This window comes from Acomys minous, assembly GCF_964271855.1.
Source record: "Acomys minous genome assembly, chromosome: 11".
Taxonomy (NCBI): Eukaryota; Metazoa; Chordata; class Mammalia; order Rodentia; family Muridae; genus Acomys; species Acomys minous.
The window spans coordinates 8,290,646-8,308,425 of NC_140492.1; the positions used below are offsets into that span (position 1 = coordinate 8,290,646).

The following is a 17,780-nucleotide window of genomic DNA, read 5'->3' on the forward strand; positions in this document are numbered from 1 at the left end:
TAGTCAAAATATTATGTTTTCAGGAAATGAAAAATTGGAAATTTAAATATGGTTCTTATTGAGCCGGACCTGGAGCTTCTTAATCACCTATCAATCTAGTTTGAGAAAATAAAACAGTTGCAAATGTCACAGTCTGTATAAACTATCATAAGTAAGCGGAGCCCTGCACACAGGACAAAGCAGAGCTCCCTTGCGAGTTTAGCTTAACCCCCTGCTTCTTCCGAGTGGCTGCGCTGTGCAGGGAGGCTCAGGGGCGTGGAAGGCTCTGTGCTTCTTAAAGTGACCGTGCAGCTGGATTGTGGCAACTGTGGCCTCCCCACCTCTTCTGCCCATGCTGCATGCACTGAAATCTCAGTGTTTCCTGCTCACTGTGTGAGCTGACCTAGTCTTCCTCATTCCTTATGGTTTTCTCTGTGTTTTGTTTGCTTGTTTAAGTCTCAAGTATCCCAGGTCGCCCTCTAGTTTGCTGTGTAGATGAGGAGGACCCTGAACTTTGGATCCTCCTGACTCCACAGTCCAAGTGCGGGGATTACAGGCGCGCACCCCTGCCCCCCCCCCCCCCCCCCCCGTGTGTGAGATCCTGCCAATCAAAGGCAGAGTTTCCTGAATGCTAGACGGGCGCTCTCATCAACTGGGGAAAATCCCCAGTTCTGCTCCCCGGGTCTTTGGACACTGCCATGCACAGCTGAGATACCAGCCATAAAGGAATATTCCAGACGGTTGAGCCGATTAAGAGTTCTGGGTGGATGGCAATGGTGAATTTCCATAGTATTGTATGCAGAAGACTTTAAAAAGAAAAAAAAATTTTTTTTGGAGACAGTTCTCTGTAGCCCAGGCTGGCCCTGAACTTCCTTTGTAGCTGAGGATGACCTCGCTTCTGATCTGCCTAAGTGTTAGGATTATAGGCGTAGCACCAAGCCCAGTTCATGCAGTGCCAGGATTGAAGTCAGGACTCCTTCTGTGCTCAGTAAGCTCTCTCTCAACTGAGCTCATCTCTGGTTGTATGTAGCAATTTAAAAAGAGGAGTGGTTGGTGCACATTTCTTTCATTTCTTCCAGTGTGTGTGTGTGTGTGTGTGTGCATTTCATGTATGTGGCCACCCACACATGAGCACGTGGAAGTCTGAAGTCAGATGTCCTCAATGGCCCTTCTGCCTTATTTGCTGAAGTAAGGTCTCAGTCAAACACAGAGCTTACTCATGTGGCTGGTCTGCTAGTGGCTCCTGGGGGAATGCTCTATCTCTTTCTTCTCGTGCTAGTGTTACTGGTGGGTTATCAGTTCCTGTGGCCCAAACTCGGGTCATCACGCTTGGATCATAAGTACTTTAACCACCAAGGCCTCTCCCAGCCACTGATACTCTTCTTAACCACGCTGTAAGAAAAGATCTGTCATCACCATTTTTTTGTTTAATTCTCTGCAACACCTGACACAGTACCTTGTATGAAGCAGAACCTCAGCGATGATCTGAGTAAGTGGGTGGGTTTTATTTTCTATGTACCGTCTGTAGCCAGACAATGCCTGGCACCTGTAGCACACACAGGAGACACGCTGTGGGAAGGCAGTGATTAAAAGACCTTATTCTCTATTGGGCAGATGGAGCTGAGCCGTGGTTTTGTCCTTGCAAGCCTTTGTCTGTCTATCTACAAAATGGGAAACGTCAGAGCATCTGCCTGCCCAGTGCTTACTAGGAGGGCAGAGGTGAGGTGAGCAGGGCTGCTTGCTCGCTCTAGATTTCCAAAGTACTGCCGGTGCGCAGGCCAGCCTGTATCGACTGCATCACAACTGAGTCCCATTCCAGAAATGTGCTACTGTTCCACCTTCTAATGGACAAGGAAGCACACTGGGCAGTGCCTGGAGTTTTCTTTGACATACTCAGTTAAGACACTCATGACACCATGGTATCACAGCACACCTCCGACACTTTCCCAGGGTGGCTGTCAGTATCAGCGTCAGAGGACACTCTGTTGGCTCTACTAGTCTGAAGTCAGTGGCCACTGAAATGCAGTGATCCCTTGCCACAGCTACAACTTTGCTGAGCCACGTTTGCCCTTAGGCTTGGTCTGGTTACTGGGTTGGTTTAACAGTTTGATTCAGAGAGGATGAAAATCTACACGAGAGGAAGCTGTCTTACAGGAGACACCTCATTCCAGAGGCCCCAGTAGAGTGGGTAGGGAGAGGCACTGTTACCTAACCCCTGCGGAAAGGGCGGAGAGCCTCTGTTCCCTGCACCTGGAGCATGTCAGAACAGAGGGAACCGACGTTGTGTGGCAGTTGTGGCAGGTTTCCACTGGCCATGGCAAACTAAAAGGAAAAGGAGGTGCCCAGATTAAGGTATTTACACTACCAACTGAGTGTGCCAACTCCACCTGGCCTCAGCCCATGGGCCTGGCTTAACAGGGAGCCTGCAGAAGATTCCCAAGGTGAGCCCAAGATCAAAGTGAACGGTCTTTCAAAGTCAAGAACATAAAGACGCGAATGGTCCATGCTGCCAAGCAATGGGGTGGGACTTAGCCTGGGAGCCACAAGGGCTTGGTGTAACAGAAAAGTGTACGCCCTGTACTAACCCCCACCTGCCTCTAGGCAGGAGAAAATGGGTGGAGCTGTAAGTGGAGGTTTGTTACAGTGGATTGACTGGAGTCCTGGGAGTGTGAGGGATAGTGGGAAAGCGAGTGGAGACCATTAGGCCAAGACTAATAAGCTAGCCAATTATGATCCTTTCATTTTCACTGATAACTGTTATCATTTTTGTTGTGGGAGAAATAGGGGGGCCTCTTTTAGGATTCTTCATCTCATTAAGAAGAGAACTTAAGGACAGACTCAAAAGAAAGCCTGGGGACAATTTATTCAGAATTTAAAAGAAAAACTTCAGAGTGGCAAGCTATAAATCTTGACAGATGCACAGAAGAGGAAGATGGGGAAGTAAAAAGAGAGCCGTGCCATTTGATTCAAGCTGGCTGGGAGGTCAGCACATGTGAACAAGTGGCCTCACGGCGAGGAGAGAAGCCTTAGTGGGTGTCAGAATTGAGGGAGGTGGGCAGACCTGGCAGAGCCTCCTCAAGCTCTGGGGCAGCTGCAGTGCGGAGACTCCAGGGAGGGAGGACCGGCCTGTGAGGCTAAAGCAGGGGCTGCTCTTCCAGAGGACCTGGGTTCAGTTTCCAGCACGCACACGGTATAGCCCACAACTGTCTGTGACTCCAGTTCCAGGGGATCTGACCCCGTCTTCTGGCTTTCACAGGCACTGTGTACATGTGGTACACAGACACACATGCACGCAGAACACCCATATGCATAAAAATAACTAAGAGATAAAGGGATACAGAATTAAGAGAGGGTGTGTTAGCTGGGCGAGGTGGCGCACGCCTTTAATCCCAGTCCTCGGGAGGCAGAAGCAGGCGGATCGCTGTGAGTTCGAGGCCATTTTGGTCTACAAATCGAGTCTAGGACAGCCAAGATAACATAGAGAAACCCCATCTCGAAAAATAAACAAACAAAAAGAAGAAGAAGAAGAAGAAGAAAGAGAGAGAGAGAGAGAGAGAGAGAGAGAGAGAGAGAGAGAGAGAGAGAGAGTTGAGTGAGTGAGGGGAGTGGTATGTATTTTCCTGGGCATCATGAGTGGACACAGCTGTGTCACTGTGGCCAAACTGTGGTTTGCATCTACAGCTTAGGACACTTGGGCGTGGTGGACCCACTAAGTCAATAGGGAGGTTCTCTTCTGTTCACGCCTACTTAAAACCACCCAGCTGATTGCTTTGTTGTTCTCTGCACTCACATGGTTTCCTCCATAGAAACCAGAGTTCTCTTATGTAAGATACATCTCTCACGACTTCCTTTTCACTCATTTCAGATGAGTACTCATGTCCCTCCCAGCAATGCTGTTTGAGGCCTCTGCAGCATCTTGTAGTGAGGAGGAGTCCTCGCTGCGTGTTTGAATCTCCCAAGGCTCACAGCCTCTTCAGCAGGCTCCTGATATATGAAGTTTTCAGGGGCAGGAGGGCGTGGTGGTACATGCCGTTAGTCCCAGCACCCTGGAAGCAAAGGCAGACAAGTGTCTGTGAGTTCAAGACTAGCCTGGTCTACATAGTTCAGTTCCAGGAAAGCCAGGGCTAAACAGAGACTTAGAGCTGGTTGTGAGTCACCTGATGTGGATGCCTGGATTCAAACTTCAGTCCTTTGCAAGAATAGCAAGTGTTCTTAGCTGCCGAGCCATCTCCAGCCCCACCCCACCCCACCCCATCCCCCCCGCATCTGGCTTTTAAGTGAAATTTTTGTTGATATGTGGCACCAGGGATTCAACTCAGGAACACTGAGCTATATCCCCAGCCCCATGTGTTAATTTTGACGTTGCATGTTTCAAGTACTCTGGCTACACATGGCCATAGCTAGTGTATCGGACAGTGCAGGCTACAGTCTTAAATATTCATTGTTCTTTCTCTGGGTATTTGCCAGGACTTGCAAGCACCATACAGAGTATTTTTAGCAGCCGTTAGCAAATCGAGGCTGAACTGTAGTGCCTCGTTCCTTGCCAGGAGTCTCCTGCTTTCTAAGGCCTTCCAGCACTTCATTTAGCTTTCCATTGAGGGCGGATGTCGGCAGCTGTTTTGTTCTATCCCTCCTTTGAATTCATGTTACCCATGGCAACAGTAAGACTCCTGAAGCTAACTTTGCTCTCAGTCCCACTGATGCTCAGTTGAAAAGCAGAAGCCGAACCAAGGTGTGTGTGGTGTAGAAAATGACGGTGCGTCACGGGAGGCTTCGCCTTGACACATAGAACCTTCACTAGGAAGATGGAGGCCTTAGCACAGAGCCCAGCCAGGCTTGGTGTTAGGGCGTTCAGGAGACATTAGCGGCCCGTGGAGGAATGAGTTCCACAGCCTCCTTTACCCACCCAGGTCACTCTGAAAAACAAATAATCTTTGCATGGGAAGTGGCTTGAGTGTTAGTTCTGGACAGAGGCCACTGTGTGACTCTTGGAGACACCTTTTGCGTCTTATCACATGGAGGTGGGAACCCTCTAGATAACACAGTCTCAGTGCAGACAGCACAAGTACTGTTCTATAACATAAAGGTCTTGGCCCTCTTTACTTTTTTTTCCCCATGGCTTTATATCTATCATCACCCACAGTCTGAAAATATTGAGTAGAAAATTCCATGCATGAATAATTCATAAAAGACTCTTCATTGCACACCGATGAGTAGCGTTAAGAAATCTTGCACTGGCCAGGCATAGTGGCACACGCCTTTAATCCCAGCACTCGGGAGGCAAAGGCAGGCGGATGTCTGAGTTCGAGGCCAGCCTGGTCTACAGAAAGCCCAGGACAGCCAGGACTGCAAGAGCAACCCTGTCTTGAAAAACAAAAAGAAAAAAGAAGAAAAAAAGAAAAAAGAAAGAAAAGAGAAGAGAAGTCCTCTTTCATCACTCTGCTCTATGGCCCTTTGTGCAGCCTGCAGTCTTTGCATAGCCATTTTGGTTAGTATATGGACTTTCATGGTACTGCAGTTCTGAGTTCAAGTAACCTTTATTTTATTCGGTAATGACCCTGTATCCGTTGCTTTTCTTATTTTGTGACAACATAGCAAACTAAGGAAAGTTTATTTTGGCTCACAGTCTGTGCCTGTCCATCGTGGTGAGGAGCTCATAACAGCGAGAGTAGGGTGTGGTGTGTCTACAGTCAGGAGGTAGGAAGCCATGAATGTCAGCACTCTGCTGGCTCTCTCCTTTTTATTTATCTGGGTCCCCCAACTCATGCGTGGTGTCCCCCACATTGTGAGTGGCTCTTTCCTCCTCACAGTCACTTCAGAAGCATCCCAAATCCTGCCAAGATGGCACTGAAGACCGTCTCAGGTTCCAGAGTGTATGGTTAATAATGCCAACACATCTTCTTGCATGTACATCATGTATTTTGATCATACTACTAACAATTTGGATATGCCAAAAACAAGCTGTAAAATTCTTCCTCTAAGTGAAGAAGACGATGTTTATCACAGACGTGTATAGGAGAAAACGGTGTGTGTAGAGTTCAGGACTGTGCAGTGTCGCTCCTCTGTAGGTATTCCAGTGCTTGTCCAACGTGTGATGTCATTTTCCTGCTGACATTCAGTAAGCAAGTGCTTATGTGATTTTTGTTTCTTTCATAGTCTTTTATTTTTAAGATTTATTTTTTTAATTATGTGTATGTGTGGGTATGTACCCCTGAGTAGGGGATCTTGAGGATGCCAGATCCCCCAAAGGCCCAGAATTATAGGCAGCTGTGAGTCTCATGACAGAGATTCTGTTTGAGAATAGCACTCACCTTTAACCCTGAGCCTCTCTCCAGCCCCCTTTTCTGAGGTCTTAATGAGTCATAGGCAAATTCCTCAGATCACAGATGCAGCCACATGTGGGGAATGGTGGAGCTACATGCCAGTCTGGTCTCTAATGACCGTGTCCAACAGCTGAGCTACCTCTAGGATGGTTTCCTGAAGACAGAAACAAATATTTTTTAAAATAATTTTCCCTAAGATTTATTTATTTATTATATGATGCCAGAAGAGAGCATCAGATCTCGTTATAGATAGTTGTGAGCCACCATGTAGTTGCTCAGAATTGAACTCAGGAGCTTTGGAAGAGCAGACAGTGCTCTTAACCTCTGAACCTTCTCTCCAGCCCTTAAATAATTTTTAAAAAGATTTATTTATTATTTATACAGCATGTGTGCCTGCATGTCAGAAGAGGGTGCCAGATCTCACTATAGATGGCTATGAACCATCATGTGGTTGCCGGGAATTGAACTCAGGACCTTTGAAAGAACAGACAGTGCTCTTAACCTCTGAGCTGTCTCTCCAGCAGAGGCAGATGGATCACTGTGAGTTCTAGGCCATCCTAGTCTACAAAGAGAGTTCCAGGACAGCCAAGGCTACATAGAGAAAGCCTGTCTCAAAAAACAAAAAACAAACAAAACCCAAATGCTCCTTATTAAGGTCTATACTACACACAGAGTCACGGTCACATCTGACTGTAGGGATCAGAACCCGGACTGAGAAACACATGTCTGAGAACTGTACAGTTGAGTTATAAAAACAAAACAAACAAAGAAGAAGAAGAAGAAGAAGAAGAAGAAGAAGAAGAAGAAGAAGAAGAAGAAGAAGAAGAAGAAGGAAAAACATTTCTTATCTTTATGAACACAATGTCTATAACCCAGTTTGTAGCTTTGCGTTGGCCACATTCACAGTTACCTGTGGCCTCCCACAGCCTCAGACTGGACACCCCCTGGGGCAGCGCCACTTATCCTGAGTCTGCTGTCCTTCACGGTATCTCTGGGGCGCTTGTGCAGGGCTTCAGAGTGATAGCTCTGCCCAGAGTGCAGGCCTGCTTAGCCACTACTCATGTGGGGATGTCTTGTTTTGTTTTGAAGATTTATTTACTTTTTATACAGTATTCTGCCCAAATGTGTGGCTGCATACCAGAAGAGGGCACCTGATCTCATTACAGATGGTTGTGAGCCACCATGTGGTTGCTGGGAATTGAACTCAGGACCTTTGGAAGGTCCTTTGATTTGTTTTTGTTTAGGTTTTTCGAGACAGAGTCTCACTGTGTAGCCTTGGCTGTTCTAGGTTTGCTTTGTAGACCAGGCTGCCCTCGACCTCACAGCGGTCCACCTGCCTCTGCCTCCCGAGTGCTGGAATTAAAGGCATGCACCACCACGCCTGGCTGCATTTGGGGTTTTTTAAAGGCCAGTTATGCTAAAGGGAATGCTTATGCCATGGAAATAAGGTAACTGCTCAAGAGCGTGAGTGTGCACCAGGCAGAACCTGCTAAGGCAGCCTCTGGGATGCACACTTTTCTGGCAACTCTTCTTGAACGTCCAGGAAATTCACTAGACCCTTTTTATTGTCAACATAACAGGGGACCTTGAGTCTGTCCCCTGTTCACATGGGTTATGCCTCAGCCTCCTGAGTAATTTCCTCCAGTCCACAACATGACCCAAACACCACTTGACTCATGACTTCCGGGAATGCTGTATAGAATATGCTTTTCTGTTTTACTGCGTTTCTTTAAGCACTAAACATATTACTAGTTAATGCACTCATCCCATCATCCGTCTGTCTATATGTCTGTCTGTCTATCATTTTCTGTCTGTATCTACTTACTTCACACACACACACACACACACACACACAATCTCTCTCTTTTTTTTTTTTTAGAAATAATTTATTTAATTTTAGTTTATGTGCACTGGTGTGAGGGTGTCAGATCTCTTGGAACTGGAGTTACAGACAGTTGTGAGCTGCCATGTGGGCGCTGGGAATTGAACCCAGGTCCTTTGGAAGAGCAGACAGTGCTCTTAACCACTGAGCCATCTCTCCAGCCCCCACAATCTCTTATCTACCCCTGAAACCATATCTCATACAGCCTAGGCTGGCCTTGAACTTGTTGGGCAGCCGATGATGACCTTTGACCCTTCTGCCCACACCTGAATGCTGTGATTACAGGTGTGCACTGCCACACTTGCCTGGTTTATGTGACGTAAGCAGTGGAACCCAGGGCCTTGTGCATTGCCAGATGAGCATTCTGCCGAGCAAGCTGTATGCGCAGCCCCTCTTTAGAATTCTATACATCCCTTAGTTTCCTCATTTTACTGTGTGATTTGAAGAGTGGTTCTGTTGTGTCTCTCTGTTCATCTTTCCAGCCCTGAATCCTTGGCTTTCTTTATGACCCCTCCATGCCGCAATGCCGCTCCCCCCTCCCCCCCTCATTCCTCAGGGCCTGTGGTACTGACCGCCTCTGCTGGAGACCTGAGGATGACAGGAGGCCCAGGGAGAGTCCTGGGTCTGAGTAACCTAGCATCTATCCTTCTTACTCTTCTGGCTTCGAACTCAGGGACCCAGTTTCTGGGCCTGTTGAAAACCCACCCTAAATATAGGCAGTATCTTTCAAGGGCTGGGCTATCCAACTCAAATATAAAGGAAAAGTGAGCTGATCCCAGCATCATTTTGCTATTTACTGGTTGTGGAAGTGGTGTGACCAGTTGCCTCAGGCTCCTACTGCCGTGGCTCCCAGTAGGACCTTCAAACTGAACCAAAGTAAACACTTCCTTCCTTAAATTGCTTCTGTTGGGTGTTTTGTTGCAGTAACAAGAAAACAGTAAATATAAAAGATTATTAGGGTAGCAGGTTAACTTCCTGGCTTAGTTCCTTCTGGAACTGGGCAGCAGAGCCAAGAGGAGGAATTCTAGGTCCTTTGCCTTGCCTTGCAGTAGCGATCTAAGCCAGATATCAGATGCACCTACCTCTCCCCAAGAGACAGTGTGGCTCCAGGGTTTGGGAGAAAACGTTAGCTTTCTATTTATTTATTTATTTATTTATTTATTTATTTATTTATTTATTTTATTATGTACACAGTGTTCTGCCTGCTTTTACCCCTGCAGACCAGAAGAGGGCATTAGATCACATTATAGATGGATGTGAGCCACCATGTGGTTGCTGGGAATTGAACTCAGGACCTCTGGAAGAGCAGTCAGTGAGTGCTCTTAACCGCTGAGCCATCTCTTCAGCCCAAACGTTAGCTTTCTAACTAAAAATATGTATGACGGTGGGGCATCAGGATGACACTCGAGACCGAGGATGATGGTGAGTTCACTTTCCAGAAGAAGCACCATGGTGATGGGAGAGGACCACATCCCATCAGCTGAAAATGGATACATATTTTAAAAAGAAAATGCAAATAAAGACATATATAGACAAGTGATAGCTTAGAATGCAGTCTCCATTATGGATTTAGAGCTAAAATAGGGGTCCAAGATAGGAATATTTACTAAGTACTTGGACTGTTTATATATCAGATATTCCAGGCAGCGGTACAGAATATGTTTTTATTTTAGAAAAAGAGTTTGGGGCAGGGCTAGTGAGCATGTCAGCTGCATGCTGGCCTTCCTGGTGAGCATGTCAGCTGCATGCTGGCCTTCCTGGTGAGCATGTCAGCTGCATGCTGGCCTTCCTGGTGAGCATGTCAGCTGCATGCTGGCCTTCCTGGTGAGCATGTCAGCTGCATGCTGGCCTTCCTGGTGAGCATGTCAGCTGCATGCTGGCCTTCCTGGTGAGCATGTCAGCTGCATGCTGGCCTTCCTGGTGAGCATGTCAGCTGCATGCTGGCCTTCCTGGTGAGCATGTCAGCTGCATGCTGGCCTTCCTGGTGAGCATGTCAGCTGCATGCTGGCCTTCCTGGTGAGCATGTCAGCTGCATGCTGGCCCTCCTGGTGAGCATGTCAGCTGCATGCTGGCCCTCCTGGTGAGCATGTCAGCTGCATGCTGGCCCTCCTGGTGAGCATGTCAGCTGCATGCTGGCCTTCCTGGTGAGCATGTCAGCTGCATGCTGGCCTTCCTGGTGAGCATGTCAGCTGCATGCTGGCCTCTCTGTGGGAGGCGGGAGAAGCACCAGGCCTGCTTCTCCGTCCTCTGAGCTGTTGTTTGCAGGTGTTGTCAGTACATGGAACACAAGAGAACAGCCCAAAAGGCTCCGGTGAGAGCCTGACACAATCCTGGCCCTAGGCTCAGTCACCTTAGCTTTCCAAGGACACCTGTCAGGCCTTGCAGAATTCCAGGAAGCAGGCAATTCCTCTGGTTGAAGCTCCCTCTTCCTGGCTCTGTGGACGTTATCAGCCATAATGCATGGGAAGCAGCTTACTTCATCAAGGACTCTTCTTGTAGGCATGGATGCTAAGCAAAGCGCACCCTGGAGCTCTGAACGTTATTCAGCTCAATGTTGCTATGAGACAGCTGCTGTTTGTTCTCGCCCAGTTGTTCTCCCAAGACTCTTACGTAGCTCTGATGACAGCGTTTCCCATAGCTGCACCATCGCTCCTCTTATCTCTTAGTTTAGAAAGAAATGCATAACACCCTCATCAGTTGTATAATGTCGCCAGTACTTACTTTAGAATATCAGAGGAGGAAGGCGATGCCAGAGGCCTCAGGAGGGTAGAGGTCCTTTCAGCTGTGTAATTGCTGTTTTAATCTGATGCTATGGTACAAAGAACCAAAGATGGCCAAGGTCTTTCTGACTAGAGACAATTCAGATACCCTACGTAAACAGTTACCTCTTAGAATAATAATGACCCAGTTTTAGAATAAACATGTTATTGGCATCCTCATCCATCAGTACTATGATGTGCATCCCCCCACAATGCAAGGATGTGCAGCTGTTGGTTTTGCCTGCTTCCAAGTTTTGGATGTGAAATGTCCCCTATGGGCTCCTCTGCTCAAACACTTGGCCTTCAGCTGCTGATACCGTTCTCAGAGGTTGTAGAACCTTTTTTAGACATGGGGCTTAGTTGGCAGGTAGGGCCATTGAGTCAGTGGTTCTCTTTCTCCTAAACACTGATGTGTGAACAGGCAGGCACCTGTTCCTCTCCCATGGGCCTGGCCATCCAGGTGTGTCTTTCCTGCCATGATGGTGCTCACTCCCAAGTTGTGAGCCGGAGTCATCCCTCTGCCTTTACAATATTTATTGCCAACCCTTGCCTGTCTCACGGCAGCAGGCACAGAACAGGTCCTGCGCATTGCATGCCCTTCCCATGAGACGGGATAGAAGCCCTGCCCTTCTTTGTGCAGAGATGAGTCAAACAGATGCGTGGATATCGATTGGCCACCCAAGAAGGGCTAAACATTCTTGTCCTAAAGGTGTTGCCCTGGAAACACCAGCTTCCTGGATACCCAATGAGCTTGGCTTCCTGCTCTGCTTGAGAGCTCCTGCAATGTTCCACCATATCCAACTAATAAATTTCATTTGTTTTTTGTTTGTCTTCTCCTCCTCCTTCTCCTTCTCCTTCTCCTTCTTCTTTTTTTTTCTTCTTCTTCTTCTTCTTTTAGATAGCATTTCTCTGTACAGCCTTGGCTGCCCTAGACTCACTTTGTAGAACAGGCTGGCCTTGAACTCACAGTGGTCCACCTGCCTCTCCCTCCAGAGTGCTGGGATTAAAGGCATGCACCACCATGTCCAGCCAATAAATTTCATTTGTGTAATGTTTTGTTTAAATAATCCAAAGTTCAATACTCAGATCCCACTTCAGAAAGAAGGTACTAACACAAATTTTCTGTGATGGGGAAGTCTGCTTTCTCAACATTTCCTTATGAACTTGTAAAGTTTGCCTGTGAGAGAAAAAAAAAATATGTTCAGTAGAATAAGTAGGAAAAAGGATTTTAACAAAGAACAGCAGAGTGTGGGGGAGGGGACCCGATTCTTGGACCATGTAAGTACGTTTGAAAGGGCTTGGGCCAGGCACAGCAGAAGTGCCTGGCTCTTTGAGACGTCTTGAGTTCATTTATGTAGTGTACTTTTCCCCCTTGGAGTCCTCCTTCAACATATAGCCGTGTTTTTAGTCTAGATATATCTTTTTTGAGACATAGGTATCATGTTGGCCAGGCTGGCCTCAGGGTTGCTAGGAAGCCGAGAGTGGCCTTGAACACCCCACTCCTCATCCTCCTATGTCACCATTTCCAGCTAGAAGATTTTTCTTTTCTTTCTTAAAGTTTTATTTTTGAGGCCATCCACATATCCAAATGGCTTCTTGACTGGCCTTGACCTTACGGCTTTCCTGCCTCTGCTTCCTGAGTGCTGGAACAACAGTTATGAACCATTGCACCCAGCTTAAACTCTTAATTACTAGAGTCTAGAACGTGAGCGTTCCAGGGAAGCTCTCATTAGAAAACAAAGACTTAATATACATTTTCCCCAGATCACAATGACTTCCAAACTTCTGAACCCGAGGGGTACAGTGAGCATGAAAACCAGCGTAGGATTTCTTCTTCCCGGCCTCAGTTTTCCCATGTCCCCAAGCACGGCACCTCTGTAATACCACTCTCTGGCAGCAGGTGTCAGCAGCGCACTCTGAGAGGCACATTAGGCACTGTTCTTTTAGGACCCTGGTATTCTTTCCGAAGTGTTTATGCAATCAGCCTTTTGTGTAGTGTTTGCTTATGGTCTGAACCTCTGTGCTTGGGGACCACCAAAGGGGAATATTTTCACAATCTTTGTGAAAGTTCACATCTTGATGGAAATTTGGCTCTGGAGGTTTGGTTGTTGTTTGGCTTGGCTTTTGGCTTTCTAAGACAAGGTTTCGTGTAGCCCAGGCTGGCCCTACACCCGTAGGTAGCTGTCGGTGAGCGACCTTGAACTCCTGAATCCTTTTGCTTTCACTTCTCAAATACTGGGATTATAGGTGGGTGTCACCATGCCAGGCCAGCTTAAGATGCATTACACTACTGCCAAGGGTCAGCTTTCAGGTGACGTGTTCATGCATTTTTCTTTGTCTTTCTTTCAAGGTCAGTTTTATTTTATTTATTTTTGGTTTTTCGAGACATGGTTTCTGTGTGTAGCCTTGGCTGTCCTGGACTCACTTTGTAGACCAGATTGGCCTCGAACTCACAGCGATCTGCCTGCCTCTGCCCCCCAAGTGCAGGGATCAAAGGTGTGCGCCACCACTGCCCAGCTTGATTAATTTCTCTCTCTCTCTCTCTCTCTCTCTCTCTCTCTCTCTCTGTGTGTGTGTGTGTGTGTGTGTGTGTGTGTGTGTATGTTTGTGTGTCCCCTCACACACACATAACTGCAGATGCCTGAGGAGGCCAGAGCTGGAGTTACATAGGTAGATGCAGGGAACCAAATGCAGAGCCTCTACAAGCGCAGTACACGCTCTTAGCTGCTAAACCTTCCCCTCAGCCGCTTCAGCATTTCCTTACTTCCAGAGGAATCTTTATTATTGCCGACCCTCCCATTTTACAGATGAGAAAGTAAAGGCACAGGGAAAGAATACAGTGACTTGTCTAATACAGTGAAGCCAGTGGAGAAAGAGGCGAGAACTTTGAGTGTTTACACAACATGCCTCACTCTTTACCCTATTGATAAAGAAAGAAAAGCAGGGACTGGAGAGATGGCTTAGACGTTAAGAGCAGTTGTATAGGATCCCACAGCGGCACCCTTGGTTTAATACTGTACTGTTACCGTCTTGAATTTTTGTCATCACTGTTAATGTTTTGTTTTATTGGGGGTATGCTCTTATTTAGCCCACTCACAATTTTCTTGCACTAACCTGTCTAGTGCCGGGATCACAGGCGTCTGCCACCCTGCTTGGTTGTCAACTTGAAACCTTCTATGAAGTTTGAACACTGGGCCATACATTGTGATTCTGGACTGGGCCATGTGAACTGTGCAGCAGGTCCTGCTTACCAATGCTATGGGAGACTAGATGGAGGCCCAGAGAAAGGAAGGGTCCCTGGTTGTTCCTTCTTCTTTCTCTTTATCCCTGCTTACTCGTCTCCCAGTCTCTCTCCTTTTCTGACACTGCTTTTCTTCATAGCACCATTGATTTCCCCTTTTCCTCCCTCTTTGCCCCTTTGTTTTCTAGCAGTGGACAGACAATCTCTGAAAGGACTTACTTGTCTGTAAGAATCAAACGTCCCAGCCTGGCCTTGGAATCCTCAGCCATCACCTGTCTTGTCCAACCCTACTTCATTTTTCTTTCTTTTTTTTTTTCTGCTTCATTTTTCTAATGCATCTTCCTTTTATTCCTTAAGATTTTAATCTCTCTCTCTCTCTGTGTATGTGTGTGTGTGTGTGTGTGTGTGTGTGTGTGTGTATGCACTTGCGTGCATGTGCAGTGCCAGCAGAGATCAGAGGCATCAGATTCCTGAGCTGTCATTACAGAAAATTGTGAGTCACCCAGTGTGGGTCTCGTGCAAGAGCAGTTGGTGTCCCTAACCACCAAGCAGTCTCTCTGGCCCACCCTCCGTCTTTGTTAAGTCTCTTGTTAGCACCAAGAGAAACACATTTCAAACCACTGCATGGGCTAACAGTAGATGCATTGACCTGGAAACTGCTGCAGGTAGAGTTGGATTCAGGGGTCCAAGCTATACTTTTTGGTTCCCTTTGTCCTGTGACTCCCGCTTGCCTCTGGCACCTGTCATCTAGCCAGATCTTTCCACAAGAAGGTTGAGATGGTGTCATTTGGAGACAAGAAGGAATGTCATTCATTCCTCACATGACCTGACAAAACTGGAGGTTAAATTCAGAGTGGCCTAGTTTATCCCCTTGCCTCTCACCACTAGGAGTGCCCTGGAGCAGGTCATGTGCCAGACCATGTGGTCCAGTGATGACTGGTAGTGGTGAGGTCTCCAGCAACATCGCTTAGGCAAGCTCTCTGTGGGCAACAGGGCTTCTAGAACTAGCGCGAGCCCTGGTGACCTACGGCACCTCCTGTCTTCTTCCAGGCTGGCTCTCCTTCCACACAGTTGCTGCTGGCCTCTGTGCTCTTTAATCACCTTCTTTTCACCAAATGCACCTGGCCCCCCAAGCTGAGACCACAACGAATGCTCAGAAAGTCCTTAGCTTTTGCTTGTTTTTCAGAATTTCAGAGTACCGTATTTATGTGACTTCCACCCTTCCCTTTTGAACCTTCTTGACCTATTCTTCTATATAAGTACTGTTGTTTCTCCCTCAAGGCACACACCTGAGTCCATTCAGTGTTGCTCCTCCGATCATGTGTTTAGAGTTGATCTCTTGGGATTAGATAGTTTCCCAGAGGACCAGCCATTAACTGCCTCTAGCTCTTCATCTAGGGGCGGAACCCTGTGAGATTCTCCCCACCCATGTTAGCATGTCGACTGGTGTGATCACCATGCAGGTCTTGTTTAGGTGACCATATTGTTTGAGGTGTCACAGGTACATAGATGAGGACACAGCCTCGCAGCTGGCATCCCGGTCCTCTGGTGTTGACAGTCTTTCTGCCCCTTCTGCCATAATGTTCCCGTGACCTTAGAAGTGAGGATGTGTTCTAGATTGATCAGTTGGTGATGGGTAACCCATGGTCATTTTGACCAGTCTTGGATCTCTGTAGCAGCCTCCATTGCCTGCAAGAAGCCGCAGCTGTGATGAGGGTGAGAGCTGTACTTCACCACCTGGCTCCCACTGCTGTGGACATCAGGACAGCTCTTTGTAGAGCACATGGGGGATGATTGGACACCGAAAGTTTTATGAGAAAGGCGGCTTTTGTTGAACTGAAGTGAGTCAGCTCCATTCCAGCCTTTGTTTGCACAACTTTTATGGAGACGTTGCTGGCCTTGGTTTGTTAGTTGAAAGGACCAGACAGATACTTGAAAGGTGTTGACTGAAAGGGTTCAAGGTTGCCACATGGAACCAGAGCAGCTGGGCCTCAGGAGGATCTGGAAGAGGCCCAGATCCAGGGTGTTTTTCTGTTCTCGTGTCTGTTTGTTTGCAAGGTTTTCCTGTTTCCCACGGAGGTGGCTGTTGTCTGGTTACCCATTGCTGTCTTCTGTGGGATGCTGCCAGCCTTGCCTGGTGACAGGTACCACTCGGTGGTTCTGGGGCCCGTCACTCGGTGACATGCTCTTGGGTCTCTTTACCCAGGATTTTGTGAAAGAATACCTGTGGTTATATGTATGTGTGTGTGTGTGTGTGTGTTGTATGTGATTGTGTGTGTGTATGTGTGTGCGTACACACATGTATGCCATGCATGTACAAGTGCTCACAGAAGGGTGTCTGATTCCCTTTTCTGCAGTTACAGGTACTCACGAACCTTCTGACTGTGGGTGCTGGAAATGAGCGTGGGTCTTCTGCACACTTCCTTAACATCAGAGCCATTTGTCCAGCTCTCCTCTGGCTTTTAGACACAGGGTCTCTCTCACTCTGTAGCCCTGGTTGGTCTGGAACTCAGTGTAGAACAGGTTGTTTCCCAAGCTCAGAGATACACTCACCTCTCTACCTTCCATATGCTAAGATGAAGGGTGTATACCATCCATCCTGGATCTACTTTTTAAAAAATTAATTAACTAACTAACTAATTAATTTAGCTGTGTCAAGAAGCTTCATTTTAACTTGGTCTAAGACGTGGGAGGGACTCGAGGGCAGTTACAAAGCTGACTCATGCCTTGCGAGGTTCATTCAGGTGGAGGTCCTGAGGCTACCTGGTACAAAGCAGAGGAGGAGCCCTTGGAAGGCGAGATCTAGTCGTACTTGAGAGTGAGGTGCTCAAAGACAAACTCATCTGTGTGGGCTGAGGTGCAGCCAGCCTACAGAGGTTGGTCACATGGTTTCCCACCTTCTTGATGAGTGTCACCTCCTCATCCAGGAAGTGGTTTTCCAAGAAGTCACAGAGATGAGGTTCTGTGTGGGCAGGACGCAGGGAGTTCAGGTTCATCTTCAGGGCGCAGGCAGCTTCCCAGGCCTCCCGGGTTCCCCCCGTTCATCTTAGAGATGGCTTCAGCACATCCTGGAAGAGTTCGTGGCCTCCAAGATTGTTCTGCAATTTGAGGAGACTGTTGGCATCTTTGAGCATCTCTTCAGCTGGTTTGTAGAAGTTGCCTGTGCCCTCCAGGCTGGCTCTACTGTTTGTTTGTTTGTTTGTTTTGGAGACAGGGTTTCTCTGTGTAGCCTTGCCCACAGTCCAGCTTCAGGAGCCAGTGAAGAGGACAGAAGAGAGAGTCCTGGTGGTTCTGCGGTAGGGAGAACTGAACAGGCGGGGAACAGCTGCTTAAGGGAAACCAACCGTTGGGTGAACAACTACCTAAAGGAACTAGTTGTTGAGGAGAGATTTAGGAATGGAGGAGAAAAGAAATACAGAGGCCCAGACATAAATTGCCATCCAAAAACTGAAAGGTCTTGTAACCCAGGAGAACTTCATTTTTCTTCTGCTTTTCCTTCCTCCCTGGGCCAACCTCAGTACTTTATTTAAAGTGAAATTCGGTTGTTTTTTTTTTTATTACAGATCATATCATGATTTACTCATCTCTTACAATCA

At 47.4% G+C, this 17,780-nt stretch overlaps 1 long non-coding RNA gene across 1 annotated transcript in view; it reads left to right on the top strand.

The window, feature by feature from the left end:
- LOC311608234 overlaps positions 1 to 17,780 on the top strand; it is a 56,823-nt gene that overhangs the window by 35,837 nt on the left and 3,206 nt on the right. The gene's annotated exons all lie outside the window — the stretch shown is intronic.